This window comes from Mesocricetus auratus, unplaced genomic scaffold (genome assembly GCF_017639785.1).
Source record: "Mesocricetus auratus isolate SY011 unplaced genomic scaffold, BCM_Maur_2.0 Super-Scaffold_6730, whole genome shotgun sequence".
NCBI lineage: Eukaryota > Metazoa > Chordata > Mammalia > Rodentia > Cricetidae > Mesocricetus > Mesocricetus auratus.
In genome coordinates, this window is record NW_024429184.1 from 49,143,099 (window position 1) to 49,155,375 (window position 12,277).

The window sequence follows — 12,277 nt, forward strand, 5'->3', positions numbered from 1 at the left end:
AGAAAGACCAATATGATACCACCAGAATCTAGGGACTCTACACCAGCAAGAATTAAACAATCCAACACAGATGAAGCTGAAGAGAAGAACCTTAAAAATAATTTTATGACGGTGATAGAGTTCCTAAACAAGGAAATCAGAGAATCCCTAAAAGAAATGGAGGAAAAAATACAGAAATTGGAGAAAAAGAAAAAAGAGAAAGTTCAAGAAATAAACAAATCTCTTTAAGAAAGCAAGAAAAGCCAAGATAAAACAATCAAACCAATGAAGGAAACAATTGAAACATTACAACAAGGCTTGAAACCTGAAATAGAAACAATAAAGAAAACACAGAATGAGGGCATACTAGAAATAGAACAGCTGGATAAATCATCAGGAACTACAAATGTAGGCATAACCAATAGAATACAAGATATGGAAGAGAGAATCTCAGGTATTGAAGACTCACTAGGGGAAATAGAGACATCAAGTAAAGAAAATTTAAAGTCCAACAAATCCCTCACACAAAATATGTAGGAAATATGAAAGAATGTAAAAGGTCAAACCTAAGAATTATAGGTATAGAAGAAGGCAAAGAAATATAGCTCAATTGTACAGAAAATATATTCAAGAAAATCATAGAAGAAAACTTTCCAACCTAAAGAAGGACATGCCTATGAAAGTACAAGAAGCTTACAGAACACCAAATAGACTCAACAACAACAAAAAATTCCCTGGCCACATAATAATCAATAGACCACACTAACAGCATAAAGGACAAATATTAGGAGCTGTTGGGAGATGTCATTTGGCAAATAAGTGTCTGATTTGAATAAAGCACTGTTGGCCAATAGGGAAGCAAGAGAGGAGGGACTAGGAGTCTAGGAGAATTCTGGGAAATGTAGGAAGAGAGTTGTACCATGTGATCAATGGAAGAAAGAATGCAAGTCTGGGGTTCTATGAAAGATGAGCCCTTATAGAAATATATGTTAGTAATTATGGGTTAATAATTAAGCCACATCTAGCCAATAAGAAACAAGCAAACAGCCAACAGCTTCATAATTAATATAGCCTCCTGTCTGTTCATTTGGGTTGGTGTGGCTCTGAGACCTAGGTAGGATTCTGCAAGAATGAGCTGCAAATGAAAATGCCTAATTAACATATAAAGGCTGACCTATCAGGAATTACACCCTACTTCTCAATGGTAACTCTGAAAACCAGAAGGTCCTTGTTTATTGTTCTACAAATGCTATGAGAACATATATGCCAACCTGACTACAATACCCAGCAAATCTTTCAATCATTATAGATGAGAAAACAAGATATTCCATGACCCAAACAGATTTAAAAAATACATATCCACAAATACAGCCTTAGAGAAGGTACTGGAAGGAAAACCTGAAAAGTAAAGTACACTCACTAAAACATAGGAAACAGATAGTCTCACTTCACCAAAAGCCTAAAGAAAAAAGGGGGGAGGAATTCCACACACAATACTGCCACCAACAACAAATCTTAAACAAACAAGAATTAATAGTCAATAAAATTGGTTTTCACTCCCCTATAAATGAACTTAGGCTAGCAGAGTGGATAAGAAGACAAATTCTATCCTTTTGTTGCATACAAGAAACAGACCTCAAGTTCAAAGACATATATTAAATCAGAGTTAAGGTCTGGGAAAAGATTTTCCAATCAAATGAACCCAAGACACAAGCTGATATATTAATCCTAATATTTAACCAATAAGACTTCAAACTAAAATCAATCAAAAGAGATGATGAAGGTCATTTCATATTCATTACAGAAAAGTTTATCAAGATGAAGTCTCAATTCTGAACATCTATGCCCCAAATATAAAAACATCCACATTCATTAAAGTAACATTACTTAAGCTCAAATCACACATAAAACCTCATACACTTATAGTGGGAGACTTCAACATAGCACTCTCACCACTAGACAGGACCATGAGCAAGAAACTTAACAAAGAAACAAATAGAAGTTTGACCCAATTTCGTTTAACAGACATCTATAGAACATTCTATCCAAACAAAAATGAATAGACCTTCTCCTCAGTACCACATGGTTCCTTTTCTAAAATTCACCACATACTCGGCAACTTAACAACCTCAGCAGGTACAAAAAAATTGGAATAACCCCTGTATCTTATCAGACTGCCATTGTTATAGTCAAAATTCAACAACAACACAAATTGCAGAAACACTACACACTCATGGAAATTGAACAATGTGCAAATGTACCATTCCTCACTCAAGGAAGAAAGAAAAGAAATTAAAGACTTCCTAGAATTCAAAGAGAATGAAGACACAACATACCCAAACTTATGAGACACATTGAAAGCAGTGCTAGAGGAAAGTTCATAGCACTAATTGCTCAAGTGAAGAAACTGGAGAATAGTCACACTAGAGAATTAACAGCACAACTGAAAGTAGTAGAAAAAAAGAAGCACACTCACCCTGGAAGCGTAGATGCCAGGTAATAATCAAAGCGGGGGCTGAAATCAATAAAGTAGGAACAAATAAAGCAATATAAAGGAACAGAGAGCTGGTTCTTTGAGAAAATCAACAAGATAGACAAACCATTATGCAAACTCACCTTAAGACAGAGAGAGAACATGAAGATTAACAAAATCAGAAATGAATTGGGGACATAACAACAGACACCAGGGAAATCCAGAGAATCCTCACATCATACTTTGAAAAACGGTACTCCACAAAATTTGAAAATCTAAACGAAATGGACAATTTTCTGGATAGATATCATTTACACAAATTAAATAAAGAACAGATAAACAATTTAAATAGACCTATAACTTCTAATGAAATAGAAGCAGTCTTCAAGTCTCCAAAAAAAACACCCTCAGGGCCTGACAATTTCACTGCAGAATTCTACCAGAAGGAAAAGCTAAGACCAATACTCCTCAAAGTTTTCCACACAATAGAAGCAAAAGGGTCAGCGCCAAACTCTTTTTATGAGGCTGCAATTACTTGTTACACAAGCCAGACAAGGAAACAGCTAAGAAAGAGAATTACAAACCAATATTCCTCATGAACATTGGTGCAAAATATGCAACAAAATAGTGGCAAATCAAATCCAAGAATACAAGAAAAATCATTTACCCTGATCAGCAGGGTTCATCCCAGGGATTCAGGGATGGTTCAAAATGTGAAAATCCATCAATGCAATCCATCATATAAACAAACTGAAAAAGAAAACCAACTTGATCATCTCACTCAATGCTGAAAAAGCCTTTGACAAAATCTAACACCCTTCATGATAAAGGTCTTGGAGACATTGGAAATAACAGGAACACATATGAACATAATCAAAGCAATATAAAATAAACCAAAGCTAGCAACAAACTAAATGAAAGAAACTCAACCCAATTCCTCTAAAATCAGGAATAAGACAAGGCTGTACACACTCTCCATATCTCTTCAACATTGTTCTTGAACTTCTAGCCACAGCAATAACACAACAAAAGTAGATCAAAGAGATACAAATTGGAAATGAAGAAGTGAAACTTTTACTCTTTTACATAAGGGACCTGAAAAATTCTACAAGTGAACTCCTACAGTTGATGAACACCTTCAGCAAAGTGATAGGATACAAGACACCTTGGACTTGCTTGTGGCATGGGCACCACAATTAGCGGTTCCACCGAGATCCAGAGAGACTTGGAAAGACTGGAAATGATCTGCCAGAAAGAATACTCAGGAGAGACTCAAGAAAGAATTGAAAACAGGTACTTCAACTTCTAACAGTAAAATTGAATGGTCAGATCTCCAGGCTTTTGCTTGAGAGATCACCTTCTAAGGAGAAGGGTATACTGAATTAATCTCAGCCTTTGCCCAATCCACTGAGGTTGGAAAGTAAGGGAAAACTGAGAGATCACCCTTGAAGGCTGGACAGCAAGTAAGACTATGGGGGTGTATTGGAAAGGGGTACCAAGTTAGGGGTACCAGGTTAAATCTCCAGGCCTTTGCCCGCAAGGTTGGGAAAGAAAGGGGAACCTGAGAGATCACCCTCAGTTGTAGAGTGGATTGACTAACTCTTAAGGCTTTTGCCTGAGGGATGATCCTCGGTTGGAGGATGGATTGAAAATGGGTGAATTGAAAATTGGTAACATTTAGTAAACAAGGTACTGGTATTAAGTGAAAGAAAAGAAAAAGTTAAAAGTATATGGAAAGGAAAATACACGGAGAGTCTGGACACTGTGTGCTGTTGTGTTGCCTTTAAACTGTTTAATTGCTAGGAAAGGAACAAAAACTGCTAAAAGACATTTGATTATCAATGCTGCTGAATTAATCCAACTTATATATTTTGCAAATGCTTTGACTTTTAAATTTAAATATAAGGACAGGTTACTTGGGAAAAGAATTTCTGCTTTTGTTTCTATAGAAAATGGAAAGCTGTGGATATCTTCCAGACTAGTATGGTTTGATGAAGCAAGACCACCTGAAGCAGTGGCCAGATGACCCAACATCTAAAACACCTGAGATGTTACAGCCTTGCAGACCACAAAAACAAGCACTTCAACAGGTTTCTTTTTTTTTTTTTGTCATGATCCCCCTGGTATTTCAGCACCCCTTAACAGTAGGAAGTAGTTTGGAAAGAATGACACACACATTCCCAAATATTGTTTATAAAATGTTTGTCTGCATTTATACAGGGTAGGTTATTGCTACAAATTTAAGATCAATTTTGTGAGTCATCTTTAAAAAGGTTTTACAAGGAGTGGGTATGGCTGTAGCCCCTGAGAAAAATAGCAAAAGCCTATTCTACAACATGGCCTGAGAGCCAAAAAATCTGTATGGAAGATTCTATAGAGTAACAAACAGTTCAAACAAAATTTCAAAAAAAAGGGGGGGAGATGTTGGGGCCTAGCCCCCACAGGGTCTCTGAGTTGTTTGTCAGATGATAGCCACAGGTGCATCCTGTTTTCTAGTCGTGGCTTAATGCCCCAGCCTTGCCCCACTGGCATCAACATCCAGCAGGAGGAAAACACACTCTCTTCCACCTGGAGTTTTTCCACTGTGTTGTAAGCCTATATATATGACTGCTCCCTCCTACAAGAGAGAGACCTCTTAGCACTTGCAAAATAGGGACACACACACACACACACACACACACACACACACACACACACACACACACTTCTCCTGGCAATAAAGGCAGCACATACATTTTCTTAGTATAAACAGCTGGACATCTGGTCTTTCTTTTCCTGATACCTTGGTTTGCTTGTGGCACAGGCCCTGAACATTTGCCCACAAAAAATAACCATCTTCTATCTGTTCTGAGAGAGTCTGTGTTAAGGCATTGCTATTGAAAGGCAGCTTTCTCCGGGCGGTGGTGGCACACGCCTTTAATCCCAGCACTCGGGAGGCAGAGGCAGGCGGATCTCTGAGTTTGAGGCTGGGCTGGACCGATAGCCTCCAAAACAATACAGAGAAACCCTGTCTTGTAAAAAAAAAAAAAAGGCAGCTTTCAGCATGTCAGTAACTGAAGAGGTGATGCGAACTTGGTATCTAAGCACACAATATACTTTTTTCTCTCTGAGGAATCAAAACCATAATATGTTGGGTCCAGCAAAAAAGGTGAAAGCCCACAAACATACTCACCCTGCCACCCTAGACACATCTTCAACATGTCAGGATCTCTCATCTTTATTTTTTCCCTTATGGCTTTCCTGATGTTTGCTATTTATCTCTTTTCTGGAGTATTCTTATAACTTTCTTTTTTTCCCTTCTAGCTTATATAATTTGGTAAAATCTTTAAGGAATAAAAAAAGTACAATATGGTTAGATTTCACGTTTTAAATGAATGAGTATAATGAAAACAAGGAAACAAAAGCATGTTCTCAAATACTCTTGCATAATTAAACTTTTTGTGTACAACAGATGAAAATCATATTATTCCCAAGAACCCACATAAATTCATGTCTAAGCAACTTTTATATCAATAAAGAGGAAACCAGCAAGGTAGTATTCTCAGTCAGTGCTTTTACTGACGGGCTGCACTTTGTAGTTACAAAGAAAGTTATTATCCATTTCAAAAGATAATCTTGTAAAAAATTTAAAAATCACATACACATATCAATCATTTCAAATTTAAGTGCTCAGAGTATAAACAAACTCATCAACTTTTTTTATTAAGCCATATAAGGAAGCTAAGAGCATAAAAAATGAGCACAAATAATTATTCATCTCCTTTCATCACCAATCCATCTTTAACAAGAAAGTCATGTCAGCTAATAATAGACAGTCTGCCTTTGTTCTTTTTCTTGACATCAATGAGTCCCTTGCTCAGCTATGAAAAGTGTGCTCTTCTACAGTTCAAATCCTTCCACAAGTTTTCTACACCAAAGCCATTAACAAAAATGTCTTAACCTAAATTTACTAACCATCTAAATTCCTGAAATCTTTTTAAAGTTGGTGGTTGAATCTTTAATCTGCTCCTTTGGCAATACTGAGAAAAAGCCCATCACTATTACTCTAAGTACCAGTAACATTTCCCTTTGAGGGCCTAGGACTCCCTTGGAGTTTTCATACAACTCACAGAATATGAAGGCCTGAGTGACCGAAAATGTGATAAACACAGCTATGCTCAATGACAGCATGACACAGAGTCCTCAGGACTCTGCCTCTCTAAGGCTCACCCAGTGTGATTATTCTGAATGCTAGGCAATATTCCTTGATTTCCTAAGATGTTGCTGTTCCTACTGAATGGCATTTGCATCCATTAGATAGAAAATCAGTTTAAAACTCATATCAGGCCAAGCTTGCAGTGGTTCCGGTTCACCTAGAAGGAACATAGCAGAAATCTCCACTTACAGACTTGGGTGAAATTCTTCTTCTCTAATGTTGAGTTGTGTGCCTCACTCTCACATTTTCTTTTCATCTTTGTTCATATTTACCTTTATCAGTGATGCAACACACTGTTTTCAATAAGTAATTCCCAAAAGATCTTCATTTCTCTAGATAACTGGACATATTCCCATCAATTACTATTAAAAATATCATAGTTCTCGTTTTCCTTAATTATTGTCACTTTTTCTAGTAGAATCTAGCTCCACATGGATGACTCTCTTGCCATTTCTATTCTGCAGGGCAACACATGTTCCTACAACACACTCTAGTTCATAGTCAGTATTCAACAAATTCTTCCCAACACATGATTTGGTCAGTGTTACATCTTCTCATGTCATAGAAATTCATGATAAATAGGAAATTCATCTAGAAATAAAAATACATTTTTCCATGGGAAGGACCTTTAAAAAACACCCAAAAAACTAAATACCACTGTTTTCCTGTAAGGGGAAGTTTTAGAGCATAGGAGAATGAAACTCTAGAACTTATCCACACTTTAGTTGGTTAAAAGATCATTGGATAGATGTAAGCTTCTGGGAAGAGTGATTGTTAATTCCAGGACTCAGCTAAACAGTCTGAGTTCAAACCACATATTGCCATTAGGGTTGATAATGCATCTACTTATTTTTCTATATCTGTGGCAGAATGACGAGAGCATTAACCTGAGCTGTAAATCCATAAGAGGCAGAACCACTGAGTATGTCCCATAATATCTGGAACATGATAAGGTCTCACAACATTGAAAATTAATTTCTCAGTTGATTTTCTGAGCCATGGAGCCTTCAGCTGACACTGGATGGTCAGCAGAGTTTCATGGAGTTGGGTCCAGATTATGTAGCAGGAACTAGCTCTAGACATGAACGTGGATATGGCTATTGTTGAAGGTCACTAAAATAGCTTCTTATTGATTTGAAAAGTACCTGGGAACAGCAGTTCAAAAGGATAAACATTTCTTCTGGCTCATTGTTTCAGAGAGTTCAGGGATCAATGAGTTGACCAATGCCATTTTTGTGGTCTCAGGTGAGGCAGAGTCTTATTATGGGGACAGTGTGTAATAGAACAGTGTTGTTAATCTCCACCTTACCATGTAAACACTCAAACTATCTCACAGTCATGCCATTATTTGGGAAGAAAGACTTTAACATATGAATTTGGGAAATAGTTCAGAAATGAGGGAATGAATGTCTATTGTTTTGATCTTTAGCCTGTGGCACCATGGCATGGCAACCCTAACAATAGAACCCAGGCATTGGAACACAAAATGATAGCATAGTCTCAAAACAGCAGCACTCAGTGAGAAGAGTGTGTTCAGAGGAAGGAACTGGAGGACAGAGGACAGAATGAGGAACCTAAGTGAGAAGGACAGTGGCTGAGCATTAACAGAGACTCTTCACCTCTAAGCATGTCACTGGCCTGCAGGACAACCTCAGTGTCTCAGAGAATGTGGAACATGGAGCCAAACCATTAGCTGCTTTGCAACTGACTCACTTGTGCTGATGGCCTCAGATTTATATTGATTTTAAGTGGGATTATTCTCAAAAATTAGACATTTTAAATAGTGTTTTTGAAGAAATATCTGATAAGATGTTTTCAGCCACTTTTTCTAATTGATGGGCTCTCAGAGCAAGTCTCAGGACTACTTCTATCCCCTCAGACATGCCCCTCTTGTGGTAATTCATGTGTTTACCTGGATTCTGTGGCAGGGATAGATAGAGGCAGAGAGATGACTGTACTCTTAGAACATGCTTACCTGTGAGTCCCAACAGTAGTGTCAGCAGCAAGGCACTGTGACTAGCGTGTGGCCAGGAGTCAAGGTCAGACATGATCAGTGCTAAGGAGTTTGCTCAGCCCAATGTCTGTGCTGGTGAGATCTCAGATTCTGATCTGCAGTGAAAAGAAGTACAGTACCATATTTTGCATAAAAGATGTGATGGTTTTTTGGTGAATTAGGAAGCATACTAGTTATTATGAAATATAGACACAGTGCTGCAGGCAGCTGCATGAGAGGAGTTACTTATCATTCATTTTAGGAAGGACACAGATATGCCTAAAAAATTATCCTTTTTCCTTCTCTGGACACTATACTGGATCCACTTCTTCTGAAAATACATTGGCTTCTTATGTCAGTGGATATTAAGGACTCCTGCATGTCTATCTTCCCATCTTCACCTGAGAGTTCTCAGTTAATCACATGTGATGTTTGTGAGAGCAGCCTAATGCTAGAGTAAAATGAGTAGTACTCTTAGAAAAACTTAAGAAATACTTCACTGTTGTAAAGGTAAATGTATTCTAAGTGAATGTTAGCAGTCTTTTTGCCTAAAAAAACTCTTTATAATCTGTCATGGTTAGTTAATTGTCAACTTAACACAGGTGAAGCAGACCTCCAGAAACATCAGCGAGAGATTGTTTAGGTTTAGTCTCTTTGACTGTCCATTCGGGATTGCCTTAGTTAATTATTATGGAAAAACTCATCTTAATTTTTGGGCAGAATAATTTCCTGACAGAAAATCTTGGACTATGCAGTGAAAAGGGTCATAGCTGAATAGCAGTATGCATACAAAAATTTACTGTTCCTGACTTTTGTTTATGAACACAGTGTAATTCTCTACTTCAAGATATTGTCACCTTCAATTCATTGTGATGATGAAGTAAACATTGGACATGTGAGACAAAAATATCCTTGCTCTCTTAAGTTGCCTTTGCCAGGGCATTTTATCATAGGATCCTGGTGTCCTCCAGACAGCAAGTGAGTACATTATCGTAAGTGTGTACTTGATGGTGCATTTCAGTATATATCATATAGAGAAGGGAACAGTATGGATGGCTTCCTGAGGCAGTGAGAACTGGCTGACACAATGATGTCCAGTGTATGTTCTGGATGGAAAGTAGATATTACATCCCCTATTGTTTGCAACTAGGAACTAGGGAGAGAGAAGGAAAAGCACCTTCACTGGCCACAGACATGAGCTTGAAAACAGGAAAAGAAAGGCAAACCTTTCAGACTCAGTCTTCTCCCAAATTTAGTTAAAAGAGGAGCAGCCCTTGGTATTTCAGTGGATGTGATGGGTAAGCTTGTCTGTGAACATGTCACCTGAAAATAATTGAGTAATTACCTGCTTCAGAATGGCTTATGACCACATCTGTGTGGCATTTTCTCTATTCCTAACTAAGGAGGGTCTAAACCACTGTAAGTAATTTTCTGTAGCAATAGATTACTAACCAAATAATTGGTCTAACTCTGGGGCTACTATTAAATGAATATGTAAAATGTGCATTAGTAAGGATAAGGAAAGACTCTAGCTAGTATATGACTTGTTATAGGCAATTGGAATGTCAAATTGTAAATTCAGTGTCAAAGGTGTTACTTGTGATCCTCTAGAAGGTAGAAATATATCTAGTGAAATTTTGATTTTCAATGTTTGTTTTTTCATAAACTAGGACTGAATTATATTCAAAAATGAGACTGCATAATATGATACATTAACATATATTTGGGCACATATTCATTACTTTTCATTAAAATTGTAGAAAACTGCTGTTGATTGCCATATTATTGGTGGACTTATCTATGTGGTATGTTTGTCAAAATGATTTTACATGAGAGGGGGATTGTCTGAGAACTTTCCTTTGGCACAGAAAGACAAAGAGGCCTGGTGTTAGGCTGATGTTTTGACTTATAGATGATTTGCAGATATATAATAAAGTGAAATATTCTCATTATTCTGACCACTGAATGTCATGTAAATTTTATAAACTGATGACTAAGAATACGCTGCAGTATTTATATTGAGACATGCCATACACAGACATTTCCCTCTTGTGAAGCCCAATGTATCACATTCAGCCCTTTCTCCAATCCTAAATCTCATGTCTGAATACCCAGAAACACTTACTGTTTTTATGGAACACCCAGTGCTCATACCCCTCATGACCCCATGTGATTTTCCTATAGGCAGTCATCACACTCTCCTAAGAACCTGAGAGAAAACAAAAACCCAGGAAAAAAAACAGCCACCCCACAAAAAGTAGGCCAAATACCAGCAGTTAGATATATAATCTCTCCAGTCCTATATGCATAGACACCATTGTAAAAACACAACCAATAACAGCCAGGGCAGTATGTGGCCACTAAGTGCCAGCAATCTTACCACAGCTTCAGGTGGGTTCAATGACCTGGGATTGATGTGTGAAGTCAGAGCCTGTTGTTGTTTAAACAAGTGACCCCAGATTTATTTATACAGTTTCAATGACTTGCATGATCAGTTTTAAAATCAGTTTTTACTTGCTAATCTTGTTTAAAAAAAACGGTTACAATAATTATCAGTTTGTTCCTTGGCTTTTGCTCCCTAAGTCCCCCAACTCTCCCAACAGTAATCATTACCTTTTTATCTATATCTCTATCATCAGAAGCATCAGAAGTTTTTCATGCTACAAGGGAACTTTTCTGATTAGGAACACTTACAGGAGTACAGTGTGCCCAGTTGTCAGAATATAGTGTTATAAAGTCATGCAAGGTAGGAGACTGTTTTGTCCCTTGTAGTTAATATTTACATCTGTTAAGGTCTGAGTTGTCATGATCATCTCACCAGTCGAAGGTCAGTAAGTCCATTCTACATTCTGTGCTACTCTGACTCCTCTAGGGATATCCCAGGTTTTTCCATTTATCCTATAGGCAATATCACTTGGAAATTTACACTTAATACTTAGCACTGACTATCCCCTTGTTCTTATATCTATTTTCCTTAACATCTTAAGGTATTGTGACAGCTATTCGTTGTCCGTCTACAGTTACCATGAACTCTTGAAATCATCTATTTAATAACATTTCCCAAAGGCTTATATTGTTAAAGCCATTGTTTCAAGCACATTTATGCAAGTGTGTAATATTAAACTTTGTGACCTGTGAGTCATTTAGGCCACCAGTATGCCTAGCATAGTGAAACCAAGGAGACCATATAGCACACATGCTCCTGGGGTCACACCAGGAATTATACAGCAAACAGTGACCAGGTCTTTGCCAAGCGGGTCAGGTTCTTCAGTGTCTTGCCATGAGGAGAGACATTCATGTTATTCTCAGGCCTTGTTCCCTAAAGAAGGCACATGGCTGCTGCCGTCCCCTGAATATTTCAACATACCTGAGGCATATGTAAAAGACTTTAAAACAGCCTTTATAAATATGATCCAGGTCCTTAAAGAGGAAGAGAATAAATACCTTAAAGAAATCCATGAAAACACAAAACAGTGGAAGGAAATGAATAAAACTGTTCAAAACCTGAAACCATAAATACAATTAATAAAGAGAATTCAATCTTAAGAAAATATGGAAACGAAAAACTTAAGAACATAAACAGATTCTACAGAGTCAAGCTTCCCCAACATGATGCATGAAATGAATTGAAGAATCT

At 37.4% G+C, this 12,277-nt stretch overlaps 1 protein-coding gene across 1 annotated transcript in view; it reads right to left on the reverse strand.

Annotated features, from left to right (window-relative positions):
• The window catches only part of LOC110340336 (signal-regulatory protein beta-1-like), an 86,888-nt gene that overhangs the window by 8,216 nt on the left and 66,395 nt on the right, over positions 1 to 12,277 (reverse strand). The gene's annotated exons all lie outside the window — the stretch shown is intronic.